This window comes from Medicago sativa, chromosome 6 (genome assembly GCF_051527215.1).
Source record: "Medicago sativa cultivar Bolivia chromosome 6, Bolivia_mono, whole genome shotgun sequence".
Classification (NCBI taxonomy): Eukaryota; Viridiplantae; Streptophyta; class Magnoliopsida; order Fabales; family Fabaceae; genus Medicago; species Medicago sativa.
In genome coordinates this window covers 101,785,214-101,804,657 of record NC_140754.1, presented here as the reverse complement: position 1 = coordinate 101,804,657, position 19,444 = coordinate 101,785,214, and the positions used below count along the sequence as shown (strand labels likewise).

The following is a 19,444-nucleotide window of genomic DNA, read 5'->3' as shown; positions in this document are numbered from 1 at the left end:
GACATTACTCGTTTTCGACCCTTTTTTACTAGGAAGGCCATAATGTGGCCGATTTGCATTGAATCTTAGCGTGTGACAATTCGTTGGATAGGTAAACAACATAACTATGACTTCCATGGGATATTTTTGCATTCTCTAAAAATTCAGCCAAAATGGGGGTTAAGAAAATATCCTCGTTAATTTGGGACATTACTCGTTTTCGACCCTTTTTTGGTAGGAAGGCCATAATGTGGCCGATTTGCATTGAATCTTAGCGTGTGACAATTCGTTGGATAGGTAAACAACATAACTACGACTTCCATAGGATATTTTTGCATTCTCTAAAAATTCAGCCAAAATGGGGGTTAAGAAAATATCCTCGTTAATTTGGGACATTACTCGTTTTCGACCCTTTTTTAGTAGGAAGGCCATAATGTGGCCGATTTGCATTGAATCTTAGCGTGTGACAATTCGTTGGATAGTGATGAGTCATAGATAGTATTAATTATTGCCTTATTTAGTTTAGTTTTATTTTAGATTTGATTTTATTTTATTGCATTTTATTTTAGTTTAGAATATTTTACTTCAAATTGTCTTTTATTTTATTTTAGGAATGAATATATGGTGGAAGGTGCCTTGGAGCAAAAGAAAGAGGACTGGAGCAAAATACAGCGCAAGAATACGAAGATACGAGGCAAAAATATGATCTCCCCTTACCAGAAGCTTGGCACGGCCCGTGCCAACATGTGGCACGGCCGTGCCCGTCCCCAGAGCCTCTTTTGCTGCTTTTTCTTCGGGCCCAAGTTACCCTGTTGCAGCTTTACTGTTTTACCCTTTTAGTTGCTTAGTTTCTAAGTCGATTGCAAAGCTATAAATAGAGTAGCTCTCCACCATAAACAATCATCTTTTACTTTGTTTATTTCAATTGCTATTTTAATAAAAGTCTTTATTTTCCTTTTACTTTCTTTGCAATTTACTTTTATCGCATTCTCTCTTCTTCCCCCATGTCTACGATGAACATTAGTGAGTAGACTTCTTTGTCTTGGGATCATTGGATAAGTCTAATGACGTAATCCGGATCAAGCCAAGTCTTAAACCCTAATTAATTGTTACCCTAATTCCTAATCTAAATTCACCGTTTTAAACATGAATTAATTATTATCAAACTGTGGAAGCGAACGCGGAGGGTTTGATAATGGTTAATTCATCATCACAGATATCAATTCATAAAGCGAACGCGGAGCTTTGATATCCGAACAAGTGAATTTAGACAAGGTTTGCGAAACATGAGAATAGTCTAGCAAACCTTGGGACGCATAAAGTTTCGATCTTCAAGGGTCCCAAAGGCAATCACCCATGAGAATAGGTGTGGTTGTTGGAGGGATACACTCACTGACTTCGAGAGGAGCTGTGATATGCTAAAGAGAAACTTGTCCTTAGTAATTAGGATTAATGTTTAATTATAAGTTTAAGGCTTGCTTGTGAAAAGATTCGTTATTATGATGAACCAATGATCCCGAGGCTTTTTAATATTATTGTTATTTACTTTCAAAAACTGCACTCTCCAACTTCTTAATTCTTTCTCCTCTAATCAATATCTAAAGGCTAATTAGATTGACCAACTCCCTAGCGGAACGATACTCTTACTTACTACTATTACTTCGATAGGCCGTGCACTTGCGGTTTGGCCCTATCAAGTTTTTGGCGCCGTTGCCGGGGAGTTAACTAATTTAATTAGCTTTTTCTTAGTGATTAGAACTCTCTCTTCTTTCTCTTTTTCTTTTTATTTTTAACTTTTTATTTTTCTGTTATCGTTAACTTCTTGGGTTCTCAACCTTGTATGCGAAGAACTAGAAATCAAGCGGTATTCATACCCGAGATCGAAAGGTTCTTACATAGAAGGAGGAGAGCAGCACAAAATAACACCAACATGGCCAATCGCACTCTCAAAGAGTATGCAACGCCGTCTACGGCTGAGCCACAAGCTGTTATAGTGTACCCAACGGTTGAGGATGACAACTTTGAAATCAAGCCTGCCCTACTTAACTTGGTGCAGCAAAACCAATTCTCGGGATCCCCCACAGAGGATCCCAATCTTCACATCTCTGTTTTCCTACGAATTAGTGGAACCATGAAGGAGAACCAAGAGGCCGTAAGACTTCATCTCTTTCCCTTTTCCTTAAGGGATAGAGCTAGCGCTTGGTTCCACTCCCTCGAAGTCGGTTCCATTACTTCATGGGATCAGATGAGGCAAGCATTCCTTGCCCGTTTCTTTCCACCATCTAAAACCGCTAAACTTAGAGACCAAATCACACGGTTCAATCAAAAAGATGGGGAATCTCTCTATGAGGCGTGGGAGCGTTTCAAAGAAATGCTAAGACTTTGTCCCCACCATGGCCTAGAGAAGTGGCTTATAGTCCACACTTTTTATAATGGCTTGTCTTATACCACTAAGATGTCTGTTGATGCAGCTGCAGGTGGAGCACTTATGAACAAGAATTACACGGAAGCGTATGCCTTGATTGAAGACATGGCTCAGAATCATTACAAATGGACCGACGAGAGAGCCATCTCTAGTTCTTCACCCTCCAAAAAGGAGGCAGGTATACACGAAGTCTCTAACTATGATCACCTTGCTTCTAAAATTGATACACTAACTGAAAAACTTGAAAAATTCAATGTTAGTGCTATCAATTCTGCTTCTACTCCTTCTTGTGAAATATGTGGTATAACTGGTCATGCTGGTGTTGATTGCCAACTAGGTAGTGCTACTAACGGTGTTGAGCAAATGAACTATGCTCAATACAACCAAGGGATGAGACAAAATCAAAATTTTTATAAAAACCAAAATCCCTATGGACAAGTAGCACCACCCGGTTATGCAAACAACCAAAGATTCACTCAAAAATCCAATTTGGAAATTTTGTTGGAAAATTCTATTGCCAACCAAAACAAACAACTTCAAGAACTTAAAAACCAAACTGGATTTCTGAATGATTCTCTTTCCAAGCTCAATACCAAGGTTGACTCTATTGCTACTCACTCTAAAATGCTTGAAACTCAAATCGCTCAAATAGCCCAACAAGTGGCTACATCCTCCCAAACACCGGGAGTCTTTCCTGGTCAAACCGAAGCCAACCCCAAAGCCCAAGTTAATGTCATATCTTTTAGGGGTAGTAAGTTAGGCGAAACTTTTGATAAGGTTAAAAACATTGGGAAAGAAAATGTCAAGCACTTAGGTGATAAAGTTGTGATAGAAGAAGCTAAACCACTTGAAGAAGACAAAACTCCATCCCCCTTAAATCCCGAAAAGCTTAAATTAGAGGGTAAATTTGAAAAATTTGTTAACATACTTAGGAAAATTTGCATTAAACTTCCCTTTGCTGAAGCTTTGTCTAGGATGCCTCTTTATGCCAAGTTTTTAAAGGAAATTTTTTCAAAGAAAAGGGCTATAGAGCATAAGGAGACAATAGCCTTGGCTAAGGAAACTAGTGCAATCATCCAAGAAGCACCCCCTAAGCTTAGAGATCCAGGTAGCTTTGCCATACCATGTGAAATTGGGAATGAAACCATAAACAAAGCCTTATGTGACTTAGGAGCTAGTGTTAGTTTGCTGCCTTTGTCTCTTCTTAAAAGGATAGGGATAGGAGAATTGAAACCTACCGAAATGGAACTAAAGATAGCTGATCGTTCTACCATGAAACTTGTAGGATTTGTCGAGGACATACCTATTAAGATAGAGGGGATATACATCCCCACTGATTTTGTAGTCGTTGACATTGAAGAGGACGACGACGTCCCTATAATCCTAGGTAGACCTTTCCTCGCAACTGCGGGAGCTCTCATTGATGTGAAACTTGGTAGGATAGTCTTTCAAGTGAGTGATAAAATGGTAGGATACGAGTTGGAAAATGTTATGAAGGGTCCCGCTCTTTACTCTTGTTGCATGCTTAATGATCATGTTGTGAAAGAACGTTTTATAGCGTCATCTACACAATATGATATCTTTGATCCATTCTAAGGACTCTTTCTAACCGTCAAGCTAATGACATTAAAAGAGCGCTTCGTGGGAGGCAACCCACGCATTTAATCGCTTTTGTTTTGTTTTTCTTTGTTTCAAGTTGTTTTGTAGGTAATTGTCCAAGTATGATTCGAGAAAAATCAAGAAAATGAAAAATTTTGAAGTCCCTCTGACCAGAGTGTTGGCACGGCCCGTGCTGGATCTGGCACGGCCGTGCCAGTGTTTTTGAAGGAAAGAAGGTTGGGAGCCACAGAAAGTTGGCACGGCCCGTGCCAAGGTTGGCACGGCCGTGCCCGACCTCTACACCACATATACCCACAAATTTTTCTTTCTTCTTCCTCATTCACAAACAACAACCCTCTTTCATCTTTCAAACTTCTTTCTAAACCTCCATAACCTTCAAACCTTCAAACCTTCATATCTCCTCCAAAACTCAACCAAATCACTCAATTCTTCCACCCAATCAATTCTAAACCTCATTCCAAACACAAACCACCAATCAAAAACATCTTTCACCCACTCAACCACATAATTCACCAAACCCTTATCTCCATTAACCTTATCCCCAAAACCACCAAAACTTATCTAATCTACACATCTAAAACCATAAACTTCACTCAAACATCAACCCCATTCCAAAACCAACCCTTTCCACTCAAATTCTCATCAAAACCCTAACCTTCACCAAAACCCCAAAGTCAAACCAAGGTCAAAGTTCTAATGGCTTCACGAAGGAGCGGCAAGGAACCGGCAACATCTTCCGGAGGACCACCGCCAAAGAAAAGAGCACCGGCAAAGAATCATGGCATCACCTTCAAGGATAACAACCAAAAAGAAAGGTATAAAATCCTTATCTCTAAACCTTTGCATCCTTGTAGGTACCCTCATCCTCCTACTATGAATACTTTAGGGATTAGGGACAATGCTTTTGAATTGCTGAATAGATTAGGATGGGGTGAGCTGCTTAGTCCTATGAGAGGGTATGAAAATTTTACTTATGAGTTTTTAAGTTCTATACAATTCACGAAAGATAAGTTGAATTTAGATGACCCCGATCATAGAGTCTCCTTCCGGTTTTTGAATATTGATTACGAGATGTCCCTTGAAAACTTTTGCAATGAAATGGGCTTCGCAAATGCGGGGTTCATCCATGACTCTTGGAATCAAGCTCTAAAGCCGGAAGACTATAACCCTGCTAGCTTTTGGACACGCATCACCGGTAGAAACCAATATGTTCCACGATCCAACAAGGCTAGTAACATCCACAACCCAGTCCTTAGGTACCTTCAGAGAGTAATGGCTTGTACCATTTGGGGTAGGAAAGAAGTAGGAACATGTAGGACGGATGAAATATTTATGCTTTGGGCTATGCTTACTAATAATCCCGTGAATACTTGTTTTTACATACTTGACTACCTCGCATCAATAGGAACTAAGCCTAATCTTGTAGCTGACATAGTGGTGGGAGGTGTTATTACGTTCATTGCTAGGAAGTTTGGAGTGAGCGAGGAGGAGGGGATAAATGAAATTCAAGGCAACAATAGGCTTAACATAGAGACATTAATCTCTATGAAATTTATCACACATCATCCACCCATGCAATATGCCCTTAAACTCAATGTGCCTATTCTATTTTTGCTTCCTAACCCATCTCGGACTAACACCGCGGTGGAGGAGAATTTGTTGTATGTTGATAATGAACAGGTACCTGAGCAACATGATGAAGGAGAAGGTGCTAACTTGCACCATGAGGAGGAGCACCATGACCATAATGCCGGAGAACTTAATAATGATGAAAGATGGGCATGGATGCAAACTGAGGTGGAGAGGATAAGCACCGAGCAACAAAGGCAAGGTGTGGAACTTTTGGGGCTACGAAATGATGTCCAAAGGGGCAACCGCTTGTCGGAAGAAAACAATGAAATGCTCCGAAGGATGATGCACCAATTCAACCTCCAAGGTCCTCCTTACGGACCTCAATAAAATGTGAGCTTTCCTCTTCCCTCTCTTCTTTTCTCTTCACTCTTTCTCCCCCTCTTCTTCTACCTCTTCTACTCCATCTTCTTCTTACTTCTTCTCCTTCTTTTTAATTTCTTTTTCTTTTGAATCATTGAGGACAATGCTTCCCCTAAGTGTGGGGGGGGGGGGGGGGGGGGGGGGCTAATAAAGTGTCTAGAGTCGTAGTGTCCAAACTCCCTTGAACTTTATTCTTTTGTTTTGTTTTTATAGCAAGAGGCATGACTAAGTAGCTTGTTTTTAATGTAAATATGGCATGAAAATTTTTGTTTTGTCTCTTCTTTAGGTCGCCTCTTGTACATGAAAATAGTTTCTTGTGTTTCTTATGTTCTTGCTATACCCATGTCTTGTTTCAATGTGAAAATTCTCCAATGAGAAAAGCACCCGGTCGCAATCCTTGAGTAAATGTATGAATAGGTATTTTAAGGAACACGTTCTATCTTTAGTGTTAACTTAGACCCTTTAAAGTCTTAATAGTAAAAGTAGTATAAGTTTGCGTGGGAAAATTAATCAAATTGTTCTTAATTGTTATATTCTTATTAATTTGTTAATGTTAAATGGGGCGGGAGAATGGCACCAACATGTGGAGGAAAGGACAATCCCTAACTTCCTAATTGTGGTGGTGACTCCCTAATTTGAACCTAAAGTGAAACAAATTCATCAATGCTAGGGGGAAAGGACAATTACATCCAAAAAGACTTCCTACGCGGAGATGAAACAAACAATAATTTTGCAGCACTACTTAGGGTGATTTTGAATCTAGGGGGAAAGGACAATTACATCCGAGAAGACTCCCTACGAGGATAGATAGCCCCTAAGCATCTGCAGCCCCTTGTGCTTAATTGTTATATCTAATTTAATGTTTAACTCAAATTCCCATCACTCTTATATGAAATGAAGAAAGGACTTTTCTCGGTTACTTTAGCACTAAGGATAGAACCTATTCCTCATAATATCTGTCTTATACAGGAGCAAGAAAAGGGTTGGACTGCACACACACACTCACTTGAGACTTGATGTTGGGTAGAATAGGTTCATGAGAAGTATTTGAAATTGTAATTAGTGTACTTGAGGCAAAACCTTTCTTTGAGACTTATGTTCTTAATATTGCCATAGATCAATCTTTGTTGCTGCTATGTTTGCTGCCTTTTGCTTGAGGACAAGCAAAGATTCAAGTGTGGGGGAGTTTGATGAGTCATAGATAGTATTAATTATTGCCTTATTTAGTTTAGTTTTATTTTAGATTTGATTTTATTTTATTGCATTTTATTTTAGTTTAGAATATTTTACTTCAAATTGTCTTTTATTTTATTTTAGGAATGAATATATGGTGGAAGGTGCCTTGGAGCAAAAGAAAGAGGACTGGAGCAAAATACAGCGCAAGAATACGAAGATACGGGGCAAAAATATGATCTCCCCTTACCAGAAGCTTGGCACGGCCCGTGCCAACATGTGGCACGGCCGTGCCCGTCCCCAGAGCCTCTTTTGCTGCTTTTTCTTCGGGCCCAAGTTACCCTGTTGCAGCTTTACTGTTTTACCCTTTTAGTTGCTTAGTTTCTAAGTCGATTGTAAAGCTATAAATAGAGTAGCTCTCCACCATAAACAATCATCTTTTACTTTGTTTATTTCAATTGCTATTTTAATAAAAGTCTTTATTTTCCTTTTACTTTCTTTGCAATTTACTTTTATCGCATTCTCTCTTCTTCCCCCATGTCTACGATGAACATTAGTGAGTAGACTTCTTTGTCTTGGGATCATTGGATAAGTCTAATGACGTAATCCGGATCAAGCCAAGTCTTAAACCCTAATTAATTGTTACCCTAATTCCTAATCTAAATTCACCGTTTTAAACATGAATTAATTATTATCAAACTGTGGAAGCGAACGCGGAGGGTTTGATAATGGTTAATTCATCATCACAGATATCAATTCATAAAGCGAACGCGGAGCTTTGATATCCGAACAAGTGAATTTAGACAAGGTTTGCGAAACATGAGAATAGTCTAGCAAACCTTGGGACGCATAAAGTTTCGATCTTCAAGGGTCCCAAAGGCAATCACCCATGAGAATAGGTGTGGTTGTTGGAGGGATACACTCACTGACTTCGAGAGGAGCTGTGATATGCTAAAGAGAAACTTGTCCTTAGTAATTAGGATTAACGTTTAATTATAAGTTTAAGGCTTGCTTGTGAAAAGATTCGTTATTATGATGAACCAATGATCCCGAGGCTTTTTAATATTATTGTTATTTACTTTCAAAAACTGCACTCTCCAACTTCTTAATTCTTTCTCCTCTAATCAATATCTAAAGGCTAATTAGATTGACCAACTCCCTAGCGGAACGATACTCTTACTTACTACTATTACTTCGATAGGCCGTGCACTTGCGGTTTGGCCCTATCAGATAGGTAAACAACATAACTACGACTTCCATGGGATAATTTTGCATTCTCTAACAATTCAGCCAAAATGGGGGTTAAGAAAATATCCTCGTTAATTTGGGACATTACTCGTTTTCGACCCTTTTTTAGTAGGAAGGCCATAATGTGGCCGATTTGCATTGAATCTTAGCGTGTGACAATTCGTTGGATAGGTAAACAACATAACTACGACTTCCATGGGATATGTTTGCATTCTCTAAAAATTCAGCCAAAATGGAGGTTAAGAAAATCCCCTCGTTAATTTAGGACATTACACGTTTTCGACCCTTTTTTATAAGGAAGGCCATAAAGTGGCCGGTTTGTTTTGAATCTTAGCATGGGACAATTCGTTGGATAGGTAAACAACATAACTATGACTTCCATGGGATATTTTTGCATTCTCTAAAAATTCAGCCAAAATGGGGGTTAAGAAAATATCCTTGTTAATTTGGGACATTACTCGTTTTCGACCCTTTTTTAGTAGGAAGGCCATAATGTGGCCGATTTGCATTGAATCTTAGCGTGTGACAATTCGTTGGATAGGTAAACAACATAACTACGACTTCCATAGGATATTTTTACATTCTCTAAAAATTCAGCCAAAATGGAGGTTAAGAAAATCCCCTCGTTAATTTAGGACATTACTCATTTTCGACCCTTTTTTATAAGGAAGACCATAAAGTGGGCGGTTTGTATTGAATCTTAGCATGGGACAATTTGTTGGATAGGTAAACAACATAGCTGCGACTTCCATGGGATATTTTTGCATCTTTTAAAAATTCAGCCAAAATGGAGGTTAAGAAAATCTCCTCGTTAATTTGGGACATTACTCGTTTTCGACCCTTTTTTACTAGGAAGGCCATAATGTGGCCGATTTGCATTGAATCTTAGCGTGTGACAATTCGTTGGATATGTAAACAACATAACTATGACTTCCATGGGATATTTTTGCATTCTCTAAAAATTCAGCCAAAATGGGGGTTAAGAAAATATCCTCGTTAATTTGGGACATTACTCGTTTTCGACCCTTTTTTGGTAGGAAGGCCATAATGTGGCCGATTTGCATTGAATCTTAGCGTGTGACAATTCGTTGGATAGGTAAACAACATAACTACGACTTCCATGGGATATTTTTGCATTCTCTAAAAATTCAGCCAAAATGGGGGTTAAGAAAATATCCTCGTTAATTTTTGACATTACTCGTTTTCGACCCTTTTTTAGTAGGAAGGCCATAATGTGGCCGATTTGCATTGAATCTTAGCGTGTGACAATTCGTTGGATAGATAAACAACATAACTATGACTTCCATGGGATATTTTTGCATTCTCTAAAAATTCAGCCAAAATGGGGGTTAAGAAAATATCCTCGTTAATTTGGGACATTACTCGTTTTCGACCCTTTTTTAGTAGGAAGGCCATAATGTGGCCGATTTGCATTGAATCTTAGCGTGTGACAATTTTTTGGATAGGTAAACAACATAACTACGACTTCCATGGGATATTTTTGCATTCTCTAACAATTCAGCCAAAATGGGGGTTAAGAAAATATCCTCGTTAATTTGGGACATTACTCGTTTTCGACCCTTTTTTAGTAGGAAGGCCATAATGTGGCCGATTTGCATTGAATCTTAGCCTGTAACAATTCGTTGGATAGGTAAACAACATAACTACGACTTCCATGGGATATTTTTGCATTCTCTAAAAATTCAGCCAAAATGGAGGTTAAGAAAATCCCCTCGTTAATTTAGGACATTACTCGTTTTCGACCCTTTTTTATAAGGAAGGCCATAAAGTGGCCGGTTTGTATTGAATCTTAGCATGGGTCAATTCGTTGGATAGGTAAACAACATAACTATGACTTCCATGGGATATTTTTGCATTCTCTAAAAATTCAGCCAAAATGGGGGTTAAGAAAATATCCTCGTTAATTTGGGACATTACTCGTTTTCGACCCTTTTTTAGTAGGAAGGCCATAATGTGGCCGATTTGCATTGAATCTTAGCGTGTGACAATTCGTTGGATAGGTAAACAACATAACTACGACTTCCATGGGATATTTTTGCATTCTCTAAAAATTCAGCCAAAATGGAGGTTAAGAAAATCCCCTCGTTAATTTAGGACATTACTCATTTTCGACCCTTTTTTATAAGGAAGACCATAAAGTGGGCGGTTTGTATTGAATCTTAGCATGGGACAATTTGTTGGATAGGTAAACAACATAGCTGCGACTTCCATGGGATATTTTTGCATCTTTTAAAAATTCAGCCAAAATGGAGGTTAAGAAAATCTCCTCGTTAATTTGGGACATTACTCGTTTTCGACCCTTTTTTACTAGGAAGGCCATAATGTGGCCGATTTGCATTGAATCTTAGCGTGTGACAATTCGTTGGATATGTAAACAACATAACTATGACTTCCATGGGATATTTTTGCATTCTCTAAAAATTCAGCCAAAATGGGGGTTAAGAAAATATCCTCGTTAATTTGGGACATTACTCGTTTTCGACCCTTTTTTAGTAGGAAGGCCATAATGTGGCCGATTTGCATTGAATCTTAGCGTGTGACAATTCGTTGGATAGGTAAACAGCATAACTACGACTTCCATGGGATATTTTTGCATTCTCTAAAAATTCAGCCAAAATGGGGGTTCAGAAAATATCCTCGTTAATTTTTGACATTACTCGTTTTCGACCCTTTTTTAGTAGGAAGGCCATAATGTGGCCGATTTGCATTGAATCTTAGCGTGTGACAATTCGTTGGATAGGTAAACAACATAACTATGACTTCCATGGGATATTTTTGCATTCTCTAAAAATTCAGCCAAAATGGGGGTTAAGAAAATATCCTCGTTAATTTGGGACATTACTCGTTTTCGACCCTTTTTTAGTAGGAAGGCCATAATGTGGCCGATTTGCATTGAATCTTAGCGTGTGACAATTTGTTGGATAGGTAAACAACATAACTACGACTTCCATGGGATATTTTTGCATTCTCTAAAAATTCAGCCAAAATGGGGGTTAAGAAAATATCCTCGTTAATTTGGGACATTACTCGTTTTCGACCCTTTTTTAGTAGGAAGGCCATAATGTGGCCGATTTGCATTGAATCTTAGCATGGGACAATTCGTTGGATAGGTAAACAACATAGCTACGACTTCCATGGGATATTTTTGCATTTTTTAAAAATTCAGCCAAAATGGAGGTTAAGAAAATCTCCTCGTTAATTTGGGACATTACTCGTTTTCGACCCATTTTTACTAGGAAGGCCATAATGTGGCCGATTTGCATTGAATCTTAGCGTGTGACTATTCGTTGGATAGGTAAACAACATAACTATGACTTCCATGGGATATTTTTGCATTCTCTAAAAATTCAGCCAAAATGGGGGTTAAGAAAATATCCTTGTTAATTTGGGACATTACTCGTTTTCGACCCTTTTTTAGTAGGAAGGCCATAATGTGGCCGATTTGCATTGAATCTTAGCGTGTGACAATTCGTTGGATAGGTAAACAACATAACTACGACTTCCATGGGATATTTTTGCATTCTCTAAAAATTCAGCCAAAATGGAGGTTAAGAAAATCCCCTCGTTAATTTAGGACATTACTCGTTTTCGACCCTTTTTTACTAGGAAGGCCATAATGTGGCCGATTTGCATTGAATCTTAGCGTGTGACAATTCGTTGGATAGGTAAACAACATAACTATGACTTCCATGGGATATTTTTGCATTCTCTAAAAATTCAGCCAAAATGGGGGTTAAGAAAATATCCTCGTTAATTTGGGACATTACTCGTTTTCGACCCTTTTTTGGTAGGAAGGCCATAATGTGGCCGATTTGCATTGAATCTTAGCGTGTGACAATTCGTTGGATAGGTAAACAACATAACTACGACTTCCATGGGATATTTTTGCATTCTCTAAAAATTCAGCCAAAATGGGGGTTAAGAAAATATCCTCGTTAATTTGGGACATTACTCGTTTTCGACCCTTTTTTAGTAGGAAGGCCATAATGTGGCCGATTTGCATTGAATCTTAGCGTGTGACAATTCGTTGGATAGGTAAACAACATAACTACGACTTCCATGGGATATTTTTGCATTCTCTAAAAATTCAGCCAAAATGGGGGTTAAGAAAATATCCTTGTTAATTTGGGACATTACTCGTTTTCGACCCTTTTTTAGTAGGAAGGCCATAATGTGGCCGATTTGCATTGAATCTTAGCGTGTGACAATTCGTTGGATAGGTAAACAACATAACTACGACTTCCATGGGATATTTTTACATTCTCTAAAAATTCAGCCAAAATGGAGGTTAAGAAAATCCCCTCGTTAATTTAGGACATTACTCATTTTCGACCCTTTTTTATAAGTAAGACCATAAAGTGGGCGGTTTGTATTGAATCTTAGCATGGGACAATTTGTTGGATAGGTAAACAACATAGCTGCGACTTCCATGGGATATTTTTGCATCTTTTAAAAATTCAGCCAAAATGGAGGTTAAGAAAATCTCCTCGTTAATTTGGGACATTACTCGTTTTCGACCCTTTTTTACTAGGAAGGCCATAATGTGGCCGATTTGCATTGAATCTTAGCGTGTGACAATTCGTTGGATATGTAAACAACATAACTATGACTTCCATGGGATATTTTTGCATTCTCTAAAAATTCAGCCAAAATGGGGGTTAAGAAAATATCCTCGTTAATTTGGGACATTACTCGTTTTCGACCCTTTTTTAGTAGGAAGGCCATAATGTGGCCGATTTGCATTGAATCTTAGCGTGTGACAATTCGTTGGATAGGTAAACAGCATAACTACGACTTCCATGGGATATTTTTGCATTCTCTAAAAATTCAGCCAAAATGGGGGTTAAGAAAATATCCTCGTTAATTTTTGACATTACTCGTTTTCGACCCTTTTTTAGTAGGAAGGCCATAATGTGGCCGATTTGCATTGAATCTTAGCGTGTGACAATTCGTTGGATAGGTAAACAACATAACTATGACTTCCATGGGATATTTTTGCATTCTCTAAAAATTCAGCCAAAATGGGGGTTAAGAAAATATCCTCGTTAATTTGGGACATTACTCGTTTTCGACCCTTTTTTAGTAGGAAGGCCATAATGTGGCCGATTTGCATTGAATCTTAGCGTGTGACAATTCGTTGGATAGGTAAACAACATAACTACGACTTCCATGGGATATTTTTGCATTCTCTAAAAATTCAGCCAAAATGGGGGTTAAGAAAATATCCTCGTTAATTTGGGACATTACTCGTTTTCGACCCTTTTTTAGTAGGAAGGCCATAATGTGGCCGATTTGCATTGAATCTTAGCATGGGACAATTCGTTGGATAGGTAAACAACATAGCTACGACTTCCATGGGATATTTTTGCATTTTTTAAAAATTCAGCCAAAATGGAGGTTAAGAAAATATCCTCGTTAATTTGGGACATTACTCGTTTTCGACCCTTTTTTAGTAGGAAGGATAATGTGGCCGATTTGCATTGAATCTTAGCGTGTGACAATTCGTTGGATAGGTAAACAACATAACTACGACTTCCATGGGATATTTTTGCATTCTCTAAAAATTCAGCCAACATGGGGGTTAAGAAAATATCCTCGTTAATTTGGGACATTACTCGTTTTCGACCCTTTTTTAGTAGGAAGGCCATAATGTGGCCGATTTGCATTGAATCTTAGCGTGTGACAATTCGTTGGATAGGTAAACAACATAACTACGACTTTCATGGGATATTTTTGCATTCTCTAAAAATTCAGCCAAAATGGAGGTTAAGAAAATCCCCTCGTTAATTTAGGACATTACTCGTTTTCGACCCTTTTTTATAAGGAAGGCCATAAAGTGGGCGGTTTGTATTGAATCTTAGCATGGGACAATTTGTTGGATAGGTAAACAACATAGCTACGACTTCCATGGGATATTTTTGCATTTTTTAAAAATTCAGCCAAAATGGAGGTTAAGAAAATCTCCTCGTTAATTTGGGACATTACTCGTTTTCGACCCATTTTTACTAGGAAGGCCATAATGTGGCCGATTTGCATTGAATCTTAGCGTGTGACTATTCGTTGGATAGGTAAACAACATAACTATGACTTCCATGGGATATTTTTGCATTCTCTAAAAATTCAGCCAAAATGGGGGTTAAGAAAATATCCTTGTTAATTTGGGACATTACTCGTTTTCGACCCTTTTTTAGTAGGAAGGCCATAATGTGGCCGATTTGCATTGAATCTTAGCGTGTGACAATTCGTTGGATAGGTAAACAACATAACTACGACTTTCATGGGATATTTTTGCATTCTCTAAAAATTCAGCCAAAATGGAGGTTAAGAAAATCCCCTCGTTAATTTAGGACATTACTCGTTTTCGACCCTTTTTTATAAGGAAGGCCATAAAGTGGGCGGTTTGTATTGAATCTTAGCATGGGACAATTTGTTGGATAGGTAAACAACATAGCTACGACTTCCATGGGATATTTTTGCATTTTTTAAAAATTCAGCCAAAATGGAGGTTAAGAAAATATCCTCGTTAATTTGGGACATTACTCGTTTTCGACCCTTTTTTACTAGGAAGGCCATAATGTGGCCGATTTGCATTGAATCTTAGCGTGTGACAATTCGTTGGATAGGTAAACAACATAACTACGACTTCCATGGGATATTTTTGCATTCTCTAAAAATTCAGCCAAAATGGGGGTTAAGAAAATATCCTCGTTAATTTTTGACATTACTCGTTTTCGACCCTTTTTTAGTAGGAAGGCCATAATGTGGCCGATTTGCATTGAATCTTAGCGTGTGACAATTCGTTGGATAGGTAAACAACATAACTATGACTTCCATGGGATATTTTTGCATTCTCTAAAAATTCAGCCAAAATGGGGGTTAAGAAAATATCCTCGTTAATTTGGGACATTACTCGGCCGATTTGCATTGAATCTTAGCGTGTGACAATTCGTTGGATAGGTAAACAACATAACTACGACTTCCATGGGATATTTTTGCATTCTCTAAAAATTCAGCCAAAATGGGGGTTAAGAAAATATCCTCGTTAATTTGGGACATTACTCGTTTTCGACCCTTTTTTAGTAGGAAGGCCATAATGTGGCCGATTTGCATTGAATCTTAGCGTGTGACAATTCGTTGGATAGGTAAACAACATAACTACGACTTCCATGGGATATTTTTGCATTCTCTAAAAATTCAGCCAAAATGGAGGTTAAGAAAATCCCCTCGTTAATTTAGGACATTACTCGTTTTCGACCCTTTTTTATAAGGAAGGCCATAAAGTGGGCGGTTTGTATTGAATCTTAGCATGGGACAATTTGTTGGATAGGTAAACAACATAGCTACGACTTCCATGGGATATTTTTGCATTTTTTAAAAATTCAGCCAAAATGGAGGTTAAGAAAATCTCCTCGTTAATTTGGGACATTACTCGTTTTCGACCCTTTTTTACTAGGAAGGCCATAATGTGGCCGATTTGCATTGAATCTTAGCGTGTGACAATTCGTTGGATAGGTAAACAACATAACTATGACTTCCATGGGATATTTTTGCATTCTCTGAAAATTCAGCCAAAATGGGGGTTAAGAAAATATCCTCGTTAATTTGGGACATTACTCGTTTTCGTCCCTTTTTTAGTAGGAAGGCCATAATGTGGCCGATTTGCATTGAATCTTAGCGTGTGACAATTCGTTGGATAGGTAAACAACATAACTACGACTTCCATGGGATATTTTTGCATTTTCTAAAAATTCAGCGAAAAAGGGGGTTAAGAAAATATCCTCGTTAATTTTTGACATTACTCGTTTTCGACCCTTTTTTAGTAGGAAGGCCATAATGTGGCCGATTTGCATTGAATCTTAGCATGTGACAATTCGTTGGATAGATAAACAACATAACTATGACTTCCATGGGATATTTTTGCATTCTCTAAAAATTCAGCCAAAATGGGGGTTAAGAAAATATCCTCGTTAATTTGGGACATTACTCGGCCGATTTGCATTGAATCTTAGCGTGTGACAATTCGTTGGATAGGTAAACAACATAACTACGACTTCCATGGGATATTTTTGCATTCTCTAAAAATTCAGCCAAAATGGGGGTTAAGAAAATATCCTCGTTAATTTGGGACATTACTCGTTTTCGACCCTTTTTTAGTAGGAAGGCCATAATGTGGCCGATTTGCATTGAATCTTAGCGTGTGACAATTCGTTGGATAGGTAAACAACATAACTACGACTTCCATGGGATATTTTTGCATTCTCTAAAAATTCAGCCAAAATGGAGGTTAAGAAAATCCCCTCGTTAATTTAGGACATTACTCGTTTTCGACCCTTTTTTATAAGGAAGGCCATAAAGTGGCCGGTTTGTATTGAATCTTAGCATGGGACAATTCGTTGGATAGGTAAACAACATAGCTACGACTTCCATGGGATATTTTTGCAGTTTTTAAAAATTCAGCCAAAATGGAGGTTAAGAAAATCTCCTCGTTAATTTGGGACATTACTCGTTTTCGACCCATTTTTACTAGGAAGGCCATAATGTGGCTGATTTGCATTGAATCTTAGCGTGTGACAATTCGTTGGATAGGTAAACAACATAACTATGACTTCCATGGGATATTTTTGCATTCTCTAAAAATTCAGCCAAAATGGGGGTTAAGAAAATATCCTTGTTAATTTGGGACATTACTCGTTTTCGACCCTTTTTTAGTAGGAAGGCCATAATGTGGCCGATTTGCATTGAATCTTAGCGTGTGACAATTCGTTGGATAGGTAAACAACATAACTACGACTTCCATGGGATATTTTTGCATTCTCTAAAAATTCAGCCAAAATGGAGGTTAAGAAAATCCCCTCGTTAATTTAGGACATTACTCGTTTTCGACCCTTTTTTATAAGGAAGGCCATAAAGTGGGCGGTTTGTATTGAATCTTAGCATGGGACAATTTGTTGGATAGGTAAAAACATAGCTACGACTTCCATGGGATATTTTTGCATTTTTTAAAAATTCAGCCAAAATGGAGGTTAAGAAAATCTCCTCGTTAATTTGGGACATTACTCGTTTTCGACCCTTTTTTACTAGGAAGGCCATAATGTGGCCGATTTGCATTGAATCTTAGCGTGTGACAATTCGTTGGATAGGTAAACAACATAACTATGACTTCCATGGGATATTTTTGCATTCTCTAAAAATTCAGCCAAAATGGGGGTTAAGAAAATATCCTCGTTAATCTGGGACATTACTCGTTTTCGACCCTTTTTTAGTAGGAAGGCCATAATGTGGCCGATTTGCATTGAATCTTAGCGTGTGACAATTCCTTGGATAGGTAAACAGCATAACTACGACTTCCACGGGATATTTTTGCATTCTCTAAAAATTCAGCCAAAATGGGGGTTAAGAAAATATCCTCGTTAATTTGGGACATTACTCGGCCGATTTGCATTGAATCTTAGCGTGTGACAATTCGTTGGATAGGTAAACAACATAACTACGACTTCCATGGGATATTTTTGCATTCTCTAAAAATTCAGCCAAAATGGGGGTTAAGAAAATATCCTCGTTAATTTGGGACATTACTCGTTTTCGACCCTTTTTTAGTAGGAAGGCCATAATGTGGCCGATTTGCTTTGAATCTTAGCGTGTGACAATTCGTTGGATAGGTAAACAACATAACTACGACTTCCATGGGATATTTTTGCATTCTCTAAAAATTCAGCCAAAATGGAGGTTAAGAAAATCCCCTCGTTAATTTAGGACATTACTCGTTTTCGACCCTTTTTTATAAGGAAGGCCATAAAGTGGCCGGTTTGTATTGAATCTTAGCATGGGACAATTCGTTGGATAGGTAAACAACATAGCTACGACTTCCATGGGATATTTTTGCATTTTTTAAAAATTCAGCCAAAATGGAGGTTAAGAAAATCTCCTCGTTAATTTGGGACATTACTCGTTTTCGACCCATTTTTACTAGGAAGGCCATAATGTGGCCGATTTGCATTGAATCTTAGCGTGTGACAATTCGTTGGATAGGTAAACAACATAACTATGACTTCCATGGGATATTTTTGCATTCTCTAAAAATTCAGCCAAAATGGGGGTTAAGAAAATATCCTTGTTAATTTGGGACATTACTCGTTTTCGACCCTTTTTTAGTAGGAAGGCCATAATGTGGCCGATTTGCATTGAATCTTAGCGTGTGACAATTCGTTGGATAGGTAAACAACATAACTACGACTTCAATGGGATATTTTTGCATTCTCTAAAAATTCAGCCAAAATGGAGGTTAAGAAAATCCCCTCGTTAATTTAGGACATTACTCGTTTTTGACCCTTTTTTATAAGGAAGGCCATAAAGTGGGCGGTTTGTATTGAATCTTAGCATGGGACAATTTGTTGGATAGGTAAAAACATAGCTACGACTTCCATGGGATATTTTTGCATTTTTTAAAAATTCAGCCAAAATGGAGGTTAAGAAAATCTCCTCGTTAATTTGGGACATTACTCGTTTTCGACCCTTTTTTACTAGGAAGGCCATAATGTGGCCGATTTGCATTGAATCCTAGCGTGTGACAATTCGTTGGATAGGTAAACAACATAACTATGACTTCCATGGGATATTTTTGCATTCTCTAAAAATTCAGCCAAAATGGGGGTTAAGAAAATATCCTCGTTAATCTGGGACATTACTCGTTTTCGACCCTTTTTTAGTAGGAAGGCCATAATGTGGCCGATTTGCATTGAATCTTAGCGTGTGACAATTCCTTGGATAGGTAAACAGCATAACTACGACTTCCACGGGATATTTTTCATTCTCTAAAAATTCAGCCAAAAATGGGGGTTAAGAAAATATCCTCGTTAATTTGGGACATTACTCGTTTTCGACCCTTTTTTAGTAGGAAGGCCATAATGTGGCCGATTTGCATTGAATCTTAGCGTGTGACAATTCGTTGGGTAGGTAAACAACATAACTACGACTTCCATGGGATAT

At 38.1% G+C, this 19,444-nt stretch overlaps 1 non-coding gene across 1 annotated transcript; it reads right to left on the bottom strand.

The window, feature by feature from the left end:
* Nucleotides 1–2,272: 2,272 nt before the first annotated feature.
* LOC146918787 (small nucleolar RNA R71) lies at nucleotides 2,273–2,379 on the bottom strand. The gene has a single exon (XR_015017021.1). It is a non-coding gene; the product is annotated as a small nucleolar RNA R71 (small nucleolar RNA).
* Between the last annotated feature and the right edge of the window lie 17,065 nt (nucleotides 2,380–19,444).